This window comes from Pan troglodytes, chromosome 1 (assembly GCF_028858775.2).
Source record: "Pan troglodytes isolate AG18354 chromosome 1, NHGRI_mPanTro3-v2.0_pri, whole genome shotgun sequence".
NCBI classification, from domain to species: Eukaryota; Metazoa; Chordata; class Mammalia; order Primates; family Hominidae; genus Pan; species Pan troglodytes.
This window is the reverse complement of record NC_072398.2, coordinates 18,892,490-18,905,733: the sequence shown is the minus strand read 5'-3', so window position 1 is coordinate 18,905,733 and position 13,244 is coordinate 18,892,490.

Genomic DNA, 13,244 nt, shown 5'->3' with positions numbered 1-13,244 from the left:
TGACCTCAAGTGATCCGCCAGCTTCGGCCTCCCAAAGTGCTGGGATTACAGGCGTGAGCCACTGCACCTGACCTTCGGTACCTTTTAAATTCCTGCATTTGAGCCAGGCCACAGTAGTGCGTGCCTGTAATCCCAGCTATTCAGGAGGCTGAGGCAGGAGGATCGCTTGAGCCCAGGAGTTTAAGACCAGCCTGGGCAACGAAGCAAGATTCCCATCTCAACAACAGAAGCAAAAGTACCTACATTTGAACAGCCCCACAAGGGTTCAAGGAAACATAACCTTGACCAATTATTTAACAATTTTTTTTTTTCAAGACAGAGTCTCACTTTGTCGCCCAGGCTGGAGCGCAGTGGTGCAATCTTGGCTCACTGCAACCTCTGTCTCCTGGGTTCAAGTGATTCTCCTGCCTCAGCCTCCCGAGTAGCTGGGATTACAGGCCCCCACCACCACACCCGGCTACTTTTTTGTATTTTTAGTAGAGATGAGGTCTCACCATGTTGCCCAGGCTGGTCTCAAACTCCTGACCTGAAGTGATCCACCCGCCTCGGCCTCCCAAAGTACTGGGATTACAGGCATGAGCCACTGCACCTGGCCCAAATTATTTAGCAATTTTGATTGACATTGGGGTGAAGTAGGAGGTTGGCCACTGGCAGGACTGGCCCAAATGAGTGTCTGAAACCTTCTAGAGACCACATGTAATCCATTTTCTTTCCCTATTATTTGGGACACCAAAAATTTGCTGCCATCTGAGAAGACTAAAGGAACTCTCAGCATCGTTTTGTAGCACCCACTGGAGCCCCTTAGGGATCCCGTGTGTGGTGCCTGCTCTGGCAACAGGGAGAGGTTTATTTATTCGGTAACTATTTGTTGAAAACCTGTGTTGCGCTGAGAGTCCCCAAGAAGACCCGGGGTGAGGAGGAAACACGTTAAATGGCGACAAATAGGACAAGCCAAATGCAGGCTCTCGGCCTGGCGGGTGCTGCACCCTTGTTGGAGCCGTGTCTCAAAGGTTCTGTGGGATTCGGACTTGGCGAGTGAGAGCGTTGCCGGCAGGGGCGCAGCGTCTGAGAAGTCCCATCACCAGGACATAGCAGCAAGATCCCCTGATGGGGACAGCCTGGGAGGAAGAGGACAGACTGGCAGGCGGGCCCGTGTGTGAGCATTGTGAATGCTGGGGAAGGCTGTGGGGGTGGGGAATGACAGGAGTTCCTGACTGGAGCAGAGAGGGTCAGACTTGCAACGCTTTTCAGAATGAAATATCCAACCCAACTCAGCGATTGGGTTCTGCGGTATAACTTCACATTGTCAAGAATATTCAACCAGAAAAATAAAACGCCTCTGACACACTCTTCTGTTCATGGACTTACCTACAGAAGAGAAGAGAAAACTCTCTTCTCAGCAGTTCTTGCCTATTTCTCAGCAATCTCCTAATACAATTGCTGTATTTGATTTTATGCATTGTATGTGCCTGCAAATAACATACATCCTGTTTCCAAAAGCTGTCGTCTCCCCTAGGGTTCCAAAGAGGAGTGTTCGCTTAGCAGTTTCTGCCTGAGCTCCTGGGGCCCCAGGCTAGGGTGGTCTGGACGGGGCTACAGAGAAGACCTTTTGGGCCTCAGCCCAGGTGACACCCACGGGTGAGTCAGATTTGAACCAGACTCTGGATGCAATTATAAGGAGCATTGTGGAGCAGTAGCCATGATTTCCTCTTCAGGAATAAAGACCCAGTCTCAACAAGGTGCCAGCCTCCTGAAGGGCGTGGAAAGAACCCTTGCGGGGCACCGAAGCCACTGATTCACACTCGCTGCGCAGTTTCCCTGAGACTGTCCTCCTTGCTCTCAAGTTGGCAGAATTGTCTATTGGAGAGCTTCCATAAAAAGCCCACCTAAATGGAGGCGAGATTAAAAGAGATGTTGTCTTGTATAACAAGAAATCCAAAGGTGATGGGATTCCACGTTGATCCTGGGGCTTGACATTGCTGTGGACAAACTGCTCCCTGTCCGAGCACCCCTCTCCTCCATCCCCTCCCACCGTGGTTCATTTAGTACAGTGGGTGCTCGGGTCTCCGTCTGTTCACGTTGCTGTAAAGGAATATTGGAAACGGTAGGTTATTTGGCTTATGGTTCTGCAGATCGTACGAGGAGCATGGCTCCAGCGTCTGCTTCTGGGGAGGCCTCAGGAAGCTTCCACTGGTGGTGGAAGGCAGAGGGGAGCAGGCATGGCATGGCGAGAGGGGCGGGAGGAGCCAGGCTCTTTTCAACAATCAGTTCTCACTCACTCCTGTGATAATGGCACCAAGCCATTCAGGAGGAACCCACCCCCACAGTCCAAAACACTTCCACCACGCCTCACCTCCAACATTGAGGGTCAGAGTTCAACATGAGACTTGAAGTGGACAAACGTCTAACATTTACCACTGAGCAGACCTGGAGCGTGCTCCCTCCTGTGCATCTTTGTTTTTTGACTTAGGGAAGATGCACCTTTGCCAGTGACCACCCCACCCCTTAGCCTCCCCACCCCTTAGCCTCCCCACCCCTTAGCCTCCCCACCCCTTAGACTCCCCACCCCTTAGCCTCCCCACCCCTTAGACTCCCCACCTTAGTCTTCCCGGGTCCCACTGCCCAGAGCCGGGTCCTTGGGGAGCCGGGAAGCAGTCACCTCCCACCTCCTCCCATGTCATGGAAGTGGGTTTTGCTGGCAAGGAGGACAGGGAAGGGATGACTACTCATTGAGCAGCCCAGTGCCCACCACACTTGCCGTCCCTGGAAGAATTCTGGCAGCAGCAGATGGACAGGGGTGGCAGCGTGGTCTCAGGATTCCTTCATCCTAAGAGAGGCAGTCGCAGACCCTGTTGAGCCCCTTCACCCTGTTGATGCCATGGACTCCTTTGGCGTGAGCCATCAACTCAGGGCCTCCTCTCAGAAGGTGTTCAAATGAATAAAACACATTGATTACGTGGGATTACAAAGAAGTCTAATTATACTGAGACACAGTTATCAAAATATTTTCCTAATAGGTGCTTCTTAATGCATTAAATAACAAGTCTCCCTGTCTAATTGCTGCCATAATTTAAAGTAGTGATGAGCATAAACAATGTTTTGAAAAAGCTACAATAATTAATGTGATGAAAATATCTGTGATTTTTTAATTAGTGACAAAGTTCCTATTTTGTTGTCGACATTCGTTGTAGAGTGTTCCATTTCAGTTGGAGGTTGTGAAAATAACAATGTCATTTTTCCCATCTAAGTTGCTGGACCCCCTAAATTCTAAGCATCTCCATGTCGGTGAGATGCATGGTCCCCACTGTCCTGGAGCCTCCGTGACTTTGTCATCTCCCTGCTGCAGGGTCAAAGGGGTGTTCTCCAGGGCCCAGGCAGCTGCCCAGAGCTCTAATCCTGATTCCAAGAGCAAAAACGGGAACAGACCGCCCTTGAGGACAGGCGCTGCTGGAGCCAAGAGACTCACAGTCGGTCACCTGATTTGCATTTATATTGAGAAATGACAACTGGAGGGTACCCTGGCAGATGGGTGAGGCTGAGCCACTCAGGCTCTAGGGAAGCCACGCTGTCCTCACAGTGCCCACCCATTGATCTGTGACACGTGGGCCAAGGGGTGTGGGATTTTGCTGGTCAGCTTCTCTCCCTATTGAAGCCGCATGGGAAGGAAGTGGGCAGAAGACTGCTCGGCAAGCAAGGAGTCAGAGTACAGAACGCAAGGACCTTCACAAAGTGCCTCTTGAGGTGGAAAGACGGAGGCGTTTCTGCGCTGCTGCGGGCATGGCCTCAGCCACGAAACTGTCATTCGGAGACTGCTTGGCCTGGACTCCAGTTCAGGACGTGCAGGGCGGGTGCTGCCTGATGCCTCTCTGAGCTCCTCATCTGGGCCTGCCAGGTCTGGGGCAGGAGGGCGGGTAGGATGGGAAGGAGCCCATCCTGGGACAGAGCATGTAAATGCATAGCCACCACTGTCGGGTGCCACACAGGAGTGAAGTCCAGGAGTGAAAAGAAACACTTGAGGGAAAGGAAGAGGGGCGAACAGAGGAGGTGGCACTGGGTGTGACTTCTCAGGCCCTGGAATGGGTGTCCCACCCTCCAAATAACCTCTCATCTCTACACAAAGACGTTACCCCCATTTTACCCCTGGGGAAACTGAGGCTCTGATCAGCTAAGTCATTTGCCTAATTTACCCACACAGTGCCAAGTTAAGCACCCAGGCTGTGACTGTCCTCTTCCTGGTCCGGTGGGGACACGGGGACAGGAGGTGATGGGAAGTGAAATGGGCCTTTGGTCGTAGCCAGGGGAGGGGCAGTGACTCCCGTTGCTAACAGGGAAAGCTGCAGTCGCCTCTGCCTGCCGGCTCATGAGGGCTGGAGGGGAGGAGTCAGGAGACTCAGGGGTGGGAGAGATGGGCTCCACTGCTGCATCCTGCCACCCACCACCTGTGTCACCATGGGATGTCACTGAGCCTGCTCTGTGAAATGGGAACCTTTCTGTTCACCCTGGAAAATCATTGTCAAGATCAGAGATCAGAGAGGAAGCATGAAAAGTGCCTCCTGGTCACGCAGTGGCTCCTCCTGCAATCCCAGCACTTGAGGAGGCCAAGGCAGGAGCATCACTTGAGTCCAGGAGTCTGAGACCAGCCTGGGCAACATAGTGAGACCCCCATCTCTACAAAATAACAATAATGATAAGCTGGGCATGGTGATGCACCCCTGTGGTTGGGCTACTCGGGATGGCTTGAGCCCAGAAGTTTGAGGCTGCAGTGAGCCATAATTGCACCACTGGACTCCAGCCTGGAGCAAGACCCTGTCTCAAAAAAAATTTTTTTTAATTTGCCTTCTGATCCAGGCCGGCCCAGAGCTGCAGCCCGGCTCCCATGAGCCTCCCCAGCTTTCCCGGCAGGTCTGTGGGGCCGTCCAGAAGGAAAGGGACTGGAGCAGGGGAGCCAATGGGATTTCCATATCTGCCAAGTCTCCAGGGAATGTGGGATGGCACGGGGACCCGGGAAATAAGGGTGGAGGTGTTAGCCCTGCATTTTTACAGCCTAGAAGTGACGTCAGAGGCCACCAGAGAGGGGGATTGCAGAGAGAGGGAGGACAGGGGCCTGGAAACACAGATCCACACACAGGCTGGAAAGGACCGAGCAAGACACTGCTGGCTGGGCAGAGGCAGCTGGAAGGAAAGGAAGGAAGGTGCGGGACAAACGAGGCTGCCCCACGGCCCGAGCCAGAGCGCAGTGAGCTCTGGGAAGAGGTACCTGGATTTTTGGCAACAAGGAAGTTGGTCCGATGCCAGCAGGTGAGGAGCATCCTCCTCATGTGAGGAACACGGGGCTGGAGCAGGGGAGGACAGGGTGTGTGGCCACTGGTTCAGGTGGGGATGTCTGGGACGGACCTGAGAAGCTGGGGCTGATGGGACAGCGAGGGGACAGAGAACTCACCGGAAGCTTCTGGCTCCGGGGCAGAGGGCCGAGCTAAGGGGTGGCATGGGTAGCCACTGTTTCCCTCCCACTCCCCCAGCCCCCTGCACCGGGGATTTTGAGGCTGTCTGCACTTCATATGTTTGAGAGAAACCCACGATTGTAGAGCTGAAGATGTAGAATTTGGCCCGCAGGTAACTGCACACCAACCAGGCCCAGCCCTGCTCATGAGCTTGACTGCGGCACCCATTTCATCACACAAGGGGCCAACCAGAGGCCAATTCAGGAGATGTCAATGCCTGTGCGCCTCCACCCCAAAATTCATAGATTGAAATCCTAACCCCCAAGGCAATGATATTAGGAGGTGGGGTCTTAGGGAGGTGGGCAGGTCATGAGGATGGCCCTGATCCAGTCTGACTGCTGTGCTTATAAGAGATGATGACACAGACCCACACAAAGGGGTGGCCACGTGCGGACGCAGGGAGAAGACAGCCGTCCCATGCCATGGAGAGGCTTCAGGAGCAACCAACCCTGCAGACACCTTGATCCCGGACTTCCGGCATCCGGGGCTGTGCGTTATGCAAGCCCCCCCCAGCCTGCACTGTTTTGTTCTGGCAGCCCCGAGCTGACTCATACAAGCCCAGAGCCCTCGCAATTCCCACACGCCACATGCATGGCTCAGCTGCACCTCCTGCCACCTCCAAACCCCATGGCACAGGGTGCACACTTGTGTGTCCATATGGTCAGCTTTCAGCACTGGACAGGGCTTCTAAGGTCCCATCCCATGACATGCTCCCCAGCACCTGGGTCCTCCTTCCGACACTCCCAACATGTGTTCTGGCATCAGCTGGGGGGCCATGCTTGTGCTGGGAGCTTAGAAGATGAGAGCTAATGTTCACTGGGCACCTGCCATGCTCCAGAAATGATGCCAGCTTCTCATTCAGGGCTCACTTCCACCTTTCAATAGATGGACCAAGTAGGACTTAGAAAGCTTAAGGCATATGTGAGTCATGTCAGAACAGGAATTTGAACCCAGCTCTCAAACTTCAAAGCCCTGTTCTTTGTATGACACTTGTGCTTCTCCAACCTTGCTGCATATTCCAATTACCTTGGGAGTGAAACAACAACAATGCAATCCTGTAGTCCCTGGAGCTAAGGTCTGCTGTGTTTGCAAAGCTTCCCAGAGGCTCAGAAAGTACAGCTGGGTTGGAAACCAAACCAGTGCTTCCCCAACCTCAGTGCACAGCAGAGTCTCCAGGAGGGCTTGTTAAAACAGAGTCCCGGGGCCCAGTCCCCGAGTTTCTGATTCGGCAGGACTGGGGTGGGATTTGAGAATTCATATTTCTTTTCTTTCTTTTCTACTCCTTCTTCTTCTCCTTCTTCATTTTTTTTTCTTTCTTTCTTTCTTTTTGAGATGGAGTTTCCCTCTTGTCCAGGCTGGAGTGCAGTGGTGTGATCTCGGCTCACTGCAACCTCTGCTGCCTAGGTTCAAGTGATTCTCATGCCTCAGCCTGCAGAGTAGCTGGGATTATAGGCACCCACCACCACGCCCAGCTAATTTTTGTATTTTAGTAGAGATGGGGTTTCACCATGTTAGCCAGGCTGGTCTCGAACTCCTGACCACAGGTGATCCGTCTGCCTCGGCCTCCCAAAGTGCTGGGATTACAGGCATGAGCCACCATGCCTGCCCTCATCTTCATTTTTTTTAGAGACAGAGTCACCCACACTGGAATGCAGTGGTGTCAATCATAGCTCACTCCAGCCTTGAACTCCCAGGCTTAAGCAATCTACCCATCTCAGCCTCCCGAGTAGCTTGGGACTACAGGCACACAACACCATGCCTGGCTAATTTTTTGTATTTATTGTAGACACTGGGTTTCACTATGTTGCCCAGGGTGGTCTCAAACTCCTAGTCTCAAGTAATCACCCACCTTGGCCTCCCAAAGTGTTGGGATTACAGGCATGAGCCACTGTGCCTGGTGGAAGTTTATAGTTCTAATGACTCCTAGGTGATGCTGATGCTGCTGGCCTGGGAACCACACTTTGAGGAGGCACAAGGCACTTAGTTCAGGCCGTGGCTAGTTTAGACAATAGGGATTGCCCACACTTCATACCAAAGGGTCATTACTGAGTTGCATGGCGGCCTGGAGAAGCGGTAGTGGGTAGGGCTCAGGTTGTGGTTCTGGGGCCGGACTGCTTGGTTCATGGCCTCAGGTCTGCTATTCCTGTGCCCTTGGATGCTTCATGGCTCGGATGTGGACCCTGTTACATGACCTCAGTCTCACCATCTCCGTTCTCTGTGCTCAGCTTCCTCCTCAGTTAAATGGGGAAATGAAATTCACAAAGTTGGCCGGGCGCGGTGGCTCACGCCTGTAATCCCAGCACTTTGGGAGGCCGAGGCGGGTGGATCACGAAGTCAGGAGATCGAGACCATCCTGGCTAACACGGTGAAACCCCATCTCTATTAAAAATACAAAAAATTAGCCGGGCATGGTGGCAGGTGCCTGTAGTCCCAGCTACTCAGGAGGCTGAGGCAGGAGAATGGCGTGAACCTGGGAGGCGGAGCTTGCAGTGAGCGGAGATCGCGCCACTGCACTCCAGCCTGAGCAACAGAGCAAGACTCCGTCTCAAAAAAAAAAAAAAAGAAAAGAAAAAAGAAAAGAAATTCACAAAGTTAGAGCCGTGGGGTGGTGAGATTCTCTCACTCCCCCTCTACCATGACCTACTTCGTCAGAAAACCATTCCCCCTTCTGCTGCTTGAAGGGCTTTAATATCATGGATCTGCACCTCGTAGTTTCAATTTGGAATTTTTTAGTTCAGAGGACTTTGAGTGACAGACATTCTAAAAATCAAAGTAGGTAACAAAATGAATAAGGGTTGCAGAGAGTATTCAAATGCAGACAGTGAGAGCTCATGGAGGTGAAGAATCAGGCCTTGATCTGCACAGTTACCCAGAAAGTAGAATCCCTCATGGATGCTGAGCTTGGGGCTGAGGCTGCTGGCTCCCTCTCTGCACTTTAGAAACAGGTCTGCATGTAACCCACCTAAACACAGCCCTCTAACCTCTCTGTTCTTCTTCTGCTGAATGAAAGATTTGGGTGATGAATAAAATGATAGGCTGGGCCACCCTTTTCCACCTCACCTGAAGGGCCAGGAAATAGAACTAAGAAGTGTGTTTAAGGAATCATTTTAGGCCTGGGGCAGTAGCTCACATCTATAATCCCAGCACTTTGGGAGGCTGAGGCGGGAAGATGACTTGAGCCCAGGAGTTGGAGACCAGCCTTGACAACATAGTGAGACCCTGTTGCTACAAAAAATTAAAAAATTAGCCAGGTGTGGTGGTGTGCACCTGTGGTCCCAGCTACTTGGGTGGCTGAAGTGGGAGGATCGCTTGAGCCTAGGAGTTGGAGGCTGCAGTGAGCTGTGACTGTGCCACTGCACTCCAGCCTAAGTGAAAGAGTGAGACCCTGTGTGTAAAAAAAGGAAGAAATCATCTTAGTACAAGTTCTTCCTTTTGAAGAATTTCAGACACTTAATTGCTTTGTTTGTGCTAACTCTTTAAGGAAGCGGCTGGGTATAGGGCCAGCTCCCTGGGGGGAGCGGTGAAGTGGGGAGTGGTGAAGTGGGGAGCAGTGACGGTGACGGGGGGGGGCGGGGCGGAGCGGTGAGGGAGGGAGCGGTGAGGTGGGGAGCGGTGAGGGAGGGAGCGGTGAGGTGGGGAGCGGTGAGGGAGGGAGCGGTGAGGTGGGGAGCGGTGAGGGAGGGAGCGGTGAGGGAGGGAGCGGTGAGGTGGGGAGCGGTGAGGCGGGGAGCCGTGAATGGGGGAGCGGTGAGGGGGCAAGTGGTGAAGCGGGCAGTGGCAGGTCCTCCTCTAGGGTGGCTGTTCTCTGCCCCTCACCCTGGGGTGCTGCTCTGCTGCCCGGCTCCTCACACTCTCCCTTGGATTCGAATGACAGCGTGACCTCGGGTCCCCTATTCCTGTGCCCTTGGATGCTCCAAGCAGGTGAGGAAAGGGAGGAAATAGGTTCTTGGGGCTCTAGCCACATCGGGTGAATAGAATCAGGAAATGTCCACCAGGTCCTCTTCCTGCTGCCAGGGATAGCAGGGCTCCTGAGAAGGACGCCGCATCCCGGCGAGGCGAGGTCGGAGAGGGGGCCGGGGCACAGCTGCCAGAGTGATGGGCGCTCTTGTCTGTCAAAAGCCCCTTTTCATAATGGCCGTTCTGGGAGAAGAGAAGCTCAGGCTGGCAGCTTGGGTCTCACATACCTGACTGACTGTGATTAATTGCCTCTCGCAGGCTCTTGCCCTCTCCACCTCTCTCTCTTTCCTTCTCCCTCCCTCTCTCTCTCAACCTGCCTCTCTTTTTCCCTCCTCTCTCTCTCTCAACCTCTCTTTCCTGCTCCCCCTCTCTTTCCCTCTCCCTCTCTCTCTTTTTCTCCCTCCCTCCATCTCTCTTTTTCTCCCTCCCTCCCTCTCTCTACCTGCCTCTCTCTTTCCCTTCCTCTGGCTCCTTCTCTTGCTCTAAAAACTCAGATGTTTTCTCCCCAAACACATTTTTTTCTTTGTTTGTTTGTTTTTGTTTTTGTTTTAATTTTAGCCAAGTTAGTCCCAGAGGTAGCAAATGCAAATCGTGAGGCCGTCTCAAGGGTGCATTATTCTGGGGAAGGCCTCTCTGACGTGTCCATGGGAGACACCCTTAGAGCAAGGAGCAGATGGGAAAGCTCATGGACACAGCCTGCATGACAGCGGCCTGGGTCCAAAGCCAGGTCTTTCCAAGAGCTGTTGCCTGGGCAATGAAATGGAGAGATTTTGACAAGCCTCTCTCAGCGTGTCCACACCTGTCCTGCTGGCAAGCCACCTGTGGTGTTATTAAAATCACTTGTCCTGTGGTGGCTGCTGCTACAACGTGTCTCCCAAAGGGGAGAGCCACAGTTCATTAACTTGATTATTAAGCTTCATTAACTTGACTCATCCACTACTAACTAACCCCGCACTGCCCTGAGAATCAGATGATGGCCTCACAGGCAGCAAGAGAAGGCAGAGACCCAGAGAGCCAGATGCACCCGTATCCGTGTGTGGACCAGGCAGCACGCTCTAGTGGAAGGCACCTGTGCTCCCGATGCCTGGCTGGACTCTTCGGGTGGGTCACGCTGCCATCCTGGAGATGAAGAGCCCCCTCCAATAAGCTTGTCAATGCTTTTCCCTGAGAGCTTTGTATGAAGGCATCCTCCTGTTAGGAAAACACACAGATGTTCACTGCCCTCAGGATTAAACCACGTGCATGCTGGCATCCAGGCTGGGACACACTGGCATTCAGCCTGGGAGGCTCTGAGCACCCAGGACGTGGGATTTGAGGCGGAGGAGTCAGTGAACAGGGGGAACCAGCAGATGGGCATCAGTGAGGAGCTGAACGCAGCTGGAGAGAAAGGAGAAGCTAAGCCTGAGAGGCCAGCCCCATCACCCTCTCGGCCTGAGGATGCTGGATTTGCTGTGGTGCTGTCACTGTGGAAGGAGACAGATCCCAGGAACTTTCATACCAGGAGGCCCGTGTCAACCTGCCTCTCTCCTCCTTCTGCAGGGACTATGCTGGCCTCTTCAAAGTCTAGGTCTTTCCAACCATCGTTTGTGGAAAGACTTTATGGCAAGGACCACGCAAGAGGCAGCAGACAGGGACGTTATTCATGTGAGAATCTGTAGTGTCTCCCCATGGGAAAGCCTGCTCTTTGGAGAGGGCAGGATGACCATAGAATTGCTCAGACTCGGTGGCCTGGCAGGTGCTATGAGCAAACAGGTAAACAGCTTCAGGACAGGAGCCTTCAATCCCTTATCCTGCTCCCAAGCATTCGGGGAGAGGGGCCCTAGAGAGAGAATGGAAAGGCTACAATGTGCTCAAGGAATGAAATGGCTTGTGGAGGGCTGCCCAGAGATGGTGGGTCCAGTTCAAATCAGTTCTGCCTCTGTTCATAATCCCACCCACACCAGGCATCAGCCGGAGCTGACCTGCAGGCCAGAAAGAAAGAAGGGGCCAGAAAGTTTAGTTCCATAAGGGCCAGATGGCCTGAGCAATGCCCATCAGTCAGACTTGTCTTGGGGATTGCTAAGATACAACTGTGCTGAAAGTGTTATACTTTTAGTAAAAAAAAATACATTCTGAGGCTGGGCGAGGTGGCTCATGCCTGTCATCCCAGCGACTCAGGAGGCCGAGGCAAAAGGATCACTTGACGCCAGGAGTTCAAGACCAGCTTGGGCAACACAAGACTTCATCTCTACAAAAATAAGCAAACAAATAGATACACTTTGATACAGTTGATACAATAATATCAACTGACACTTGGATAGTATTAGGTTGGTGCAAAAGTTATTGGGGTTTTTGCCATTATGTTTAATAACTTTTGCACCAACCTATATTTATAGTAGACTGAATAATTGCCACGCAAAGATGTTAGGTCCCGATCTCTCATATAGGAGCCATGAGCCCATTGGGTGGAGCCCAAGCCATAGACGGTTATCGCCAGCCCCGAGCCCTAATGGAACGTGCCCTAATGGAACTCCTGCCCTGCTGGAGTCCTTCATTGCGTGAGACTCATGACTCCTTTCTTCCTTTCACTGTTCCCTTTTGGAATGGGAGAGTCTATCATTGTTTCGCTGTTATACCACACCTGTCCCAACATTGCTTTTGGAATAAATTGATTTTCTAGTTTCACAGGTCCAGAGATAGGAAGGAATTTTTTTCCAGGATGAATCAGATCCAGAGTCTAACCCATATCTTAATCAGATGCTGTGATTTGGAATTTCTGAGTTAATGAGATTTAGATGAGATTTTGGACGTGAGTTGATTGTAGTGGATTGAGACTTTTGGGAACGCTGAAATGGGGTAAATATATTTTGCATGTGGAACAGACATGAATCTTTGGAGACCCAAGGGAGGACTCTGGTACGCTGAATAATGGCCTGACCAAAGATATTAAGGTCTGTTATCCAAAAGGCCATCAGAATGGCTCACTAGTAGGAAGGAGAGCTATATTGGTAGCATCAGCTTGCAAACTGGGAAGAGATCATCTCCAGTGTGGACTGAAGGTGCGCTCTTCAGAGGGGAACGGAGAGGCTGGGTTTTATGCCTAACAAGGTCTGCATTACACCAAAAAATAATACATATTCAGCAGGCCTGGGGGAGAAGCTATGCATGTTTATGAGGGGAGTTGAGCACATGTGCAATGGGTAACCATATATATAACATACATCCCATGTTCATTTTGGGGCAAGGTTTTAGCATTAAAATGAGGTGGCATTTGGCTCAAGTCAGAAGGTGAACTATATGACACAAAGTTTGTGCGCAGCCTCTATAAGCTGCTGAAACTGGCTTCAAGTCTGCAGGTGTTTATCAGAAAAGAACATTTGTAAGGCTGGTCCTCTGTCCAACAGAGTTGTAGTGGTCTGGGGTATAAAGCCGAGTTAGGCAGGATCCGATCATTTGCCTGATAGCTTCTATTGTTAGGGAGTTTTGCAAGACAGTGGTTTTCCTTGCAGCCATAAGAATTTAGAAATTTTCCATGCCAGCTGGGCCCCGAACCCTCAACTCCTAGGTACCTTTTGTTTCTTTAACCTCAGGGTCTGTCTTAGTTGATAAAGGGGTGTCTATTTTGGTTTCTCAGATCACAGGTCCTAATTTCTAGAGCCTTAAATGTTACCTTATAAGGAAAAATATTCTTTGCAATTATTATTAAGTATCTTGACATGGAGAGATGATCCTGGATTATTCAAATGGGCTCTCAATCCAACCATAAGTGTCCCTATAAAAGAGAGACAGGCTGGGCACTGTGGCTCC